This window comes from Lolium rigidum, unplaced genomic scaffold, assembly GCF_022539505.1.
Source record: "Lolium rigidum isolate FL_2022 unplaced genomic scaffold, APGP_CSIRO_Lrig_0.1 contig_51181_1, whole genome shotgun sequence".
Taxonomy (NCBI): domain Eukaryota; kingdom Viridiplantae; phylum Streptophyta; class Magnoliopsida; order Poales; family Poaceae; genus Lolium; species Lolium rigidum.
The window spans coordinates 1-3,487 of record NW_025900817.1 but is presented as its reverse complement, the minus strand read 5'-3'; the positions used below and the strand labels follow the sequence as shown (position 1 = coordinate 3,487).

At 41.1% G+C, this 3,487-nt stretch overlaps 1 long non-coding RNA gene across 1 annotated transcript; it reads left to right on the top strand.

Moving 5' to 3' along the window:
- The first annotated feature begins 407 nt into the window (after positions 1–407).
- LOC124681657 lies at positions 408–1,638 on the top strand. Its single transcript, XR_006995981.1, has 3 exons — positions 408–608; positions 710–897; positions 1,573–1,638. It is a non-coding gene; the product is annotated as an uncharacterized LOC124681657 (long non-coding RNA).
- Positions 1,639–3,487: the final 1,849 nt, after the last annotated feature.

Sequence of the window (3,487 nt, the reverse complement as noted above, 5' to 3'; positions counted from 1 at the left end):
ACCATATAGGTCTATGTGCCAAATTCAATTTTTTCAAAATGTTTTAAAAGTGGTTCCAAAATAATCTTCATTGAATAAGGAATCGGCTGATATTTTATTTGTATTTTTTTTTGACTTAGTTTGAGTAACTTTTGATCAAGTTTGGTTTTCAAATTAATTTCAAAAACTAAATTAGAAAACAAAACAGAAAAGAAAAAGAAGTAAAAAAAAAACAAGAAAGCGTGCGGGCAGATGGCCTAGGCAAGCTCAAAATGAGCGAGCCAGCCAGGCCACACACGCTCACGCACGCGGCACGCCCGTGAAGACAGCAACGTCCGTTTCTTGTTTCCTCTTCTAATGTGTGGGCCCCACATCCACGTCGACTCGTCATCAAGCTCCAACCAGGAAACGGAAGCACATCACGACCCGTACGTTTTGCAGTTTCTCTACATTTTCTCCCCAATTGATTCCAGACGATTTAAGCCACCATTTAACGAGCCGTTTGCTCCTACTTAAGCCTCACACCCTCCTCTTCATTTCCCCCCAAACGGCACACCTAAAGAGCCCCCAGGCTGCTCGAATTTTGCCTCGCATGTCTGCAGTACCGTCGCGGTAAATCGTAGATTGCGGTGAGCACGGTCCATCTTTTGATCTCTAGTTTCTTCCAAACTTCCTATTTCTTCGTTGCGCATCTCTCAGGATATGTTTCGAAATTTTTGACGCACCACAGCGACGACACCATATTCGACTGCAGTTCGCGGGAAGCGTCTCCGGCGAGCGATTTCCGGCGAAACAGTGTACCTCGACGTTCACGAATTCTTCATCGAGTTCGTCTTGTCAAGCAGAGCGCTGTGGGTTTGCTTCACCATCGCTAAAGATCATCGAGGGAACTCAGGCAGCTATCTCTGTTTGCTTCCCGTACGTGAGCTGCTCTCTCTTCTCTTTTTCTTTGGTTTCCCTTCATCATTTCCATGAACCACAGCATCTAGATCCTAAGGCTGCTGCTAGATGACTTAAACGAAGGGGTATCGTCGAGTAGAAACATGCCACTTGTCACAACAGTTTTTATTTTCGAATATTTGGATAGAGAAACATAGAAACTTGTAAAAATCATATCTTTAGTTCCGTTTATCCAAATTTAACAAACTTCGTGTCCCTGGATTCATAAAAACGTGTAGAATACAGTAGACACATAATGTTCCACTTTTGCATCATATGTTTACACAGTTTTTGCAGAAACTCAAATAGAGCATTTTGGCTATATAAATAGTTCTACAAATTTTTTTGGGAGTAATTCCTTTTGCTATTAACAGAGAATTGAACCCTCTGTACAGTAGCATTAGAAAAGAAAAATGTGACCTATATATTTCCCTTATAGTATTTATTTAGTGTTGTACATCTTTCTAATGATAGGAAATGTTTTTAATTATTAATTCAACACTAAAATTTTGCCATGACATCATGCATATAGTTGAAACCAGAGAACATATTAAGTGTGTTTTTCATGTTTAATCCACATATTGCATCCATATTCTTATTTGTGATTGTATATGTGTTGCTATGTGTTTATGGAGTGAAAATATTTGTTTCTAGATTGTGGTTGTGCTGATTGCAACATGTGTTTTTGCGAAGAGTGTACCAACTCCTCCTCTCACCAAGGCAAGTGACACTTTGATCATAAAAGTCCTGGTATTTTGTTTTGTGTGTAATACTTCTCGGTAGAATGCTTGTGTAGGAAACTTTTGTTGCGCAAACCAAGTTAGGATAGCCACCTGTTATCTTGACTGATCTAGTAGACACCAACGTACGACTTGCTTGCTTGGATTTGCTTGTAAACGAGAAGGGCGTATGATGCTAAGAGATTTGATGATGCCGATGAATGGGTTTTAGCTAGGAAACTAGTTTCATGGAATGCGAACTATCTAGGACGAATAAGTTGGTTTTGGTCCTCGAAGTGTAGTCCTTGGAGGGAATGGATCAGCATTACAACTTTAGTGATCTAGATGGTTCACTGTTGATGGAGCAGTGTTACCTATTTGAATGACGTATGGTTCACCGTTGATGGAGCGGTGTTACCACTTTAAAAGACACATGGTTCACTGTTGATGGAGCAGTGTTACCTGTTTGAATGACTTATGGTTCACCGTTGATGGAGCGGTGTTACCACTTTAAAAGACACATGGTTCACTGTTGATGGAGCAGTGTTACCTGTTTGAATGACTTATGGTTCACCGTTGATGGAGCGGTGTTACCACTTTAAAAGACACATGGTTCACTGTTGATGGAGCAGTGTTACCTGTTTGAATGACTTATGGTTCACCGTTGATGGAGCGGTGTTACCACTTCAAAAGACTCATGGTTCACTGTTGATGGAGCAGTGTTACCTGTTTGAATGACTCATGGTTCACCGTTGATGGAGCGGTGTTACCACTTTAAAAGACCCATGGTTCACTGTTGATGGAGCAGTGTTACCGGTTTGAATGACTCATGGTTCACCGTTGATGGAGCGGTGTTACCACTTTTAGCGACCCATGGTTGAATTGCCAATTTACATGAACTTTGGTTCATTGTTGTAGGCGCAGTGTTACCACTTTTAATGGCCCATGGTTCACTGTTGATGGAGCAGTGTTACCTATTTGAATGACTCATGGATCACCGTTGATGGAGCGGTGTTACCACTTTTAGCGACCCATGGTTGAATTACCAGTTTACATGATCCTTGGTTCATTGTTAGTGTTACCACTTTAGTTGTCACTTGACTCACTGGGAATTTATTAGCTTTAGTGTCCCCTTGCCAATACAATTCAAATGTATTGACCATTCGTGGCTGCAACGTATCATGTTGCAGGTTTTCCAGACGATGTGTAAGGAAAGGTTAGGGGTTACGAGTCTATCCTCAACATGCTCACCTGTGGCACATGAAGACGAAGGACTCCATGCTGTCTATGTTTGTTCGTTGTAAAACTCTGATGATATGCTAGCCTTGTGCTATGCAATTTGTAAATCTTTATGTAAATTCTGGATCATACGATGTAATAAAGACCTTTGTTTCGTGATATTACATCTTGTACTGTGTGTGCTAGCGATTGATCCAGGGACTAGCACAGATACGCACAGAGATCGGCACCCTACTGGGAGAGGTCGCTACAGGGGTCCACAGTTCACTAGAGGTGTCTCTCCCATAAGATAAAAGCATGTTGGGTGAACAAATTATAGTCGGGCAATTGACAAATAGAGAAGGGCATAACAATGCATATACATGATATGATAAATATAGTGAGATTTAATCCGGCATTACGACAAAGTACATAGACCGCCATCCAACCGCATCTATGCCTAAAAAGTCCACTTTCGGGTTATCATCCGAACCCCATTCAGCATTAAGTTGCTAAGCAACAGACAATTGCATTAAGTATGGTGCGTAATGTAATCAACAACTACATCCTTAGACATAGCATCAATGTTTTATCCCTAGTGGCAACAGCACATCACAACCTTAGAACTTTCA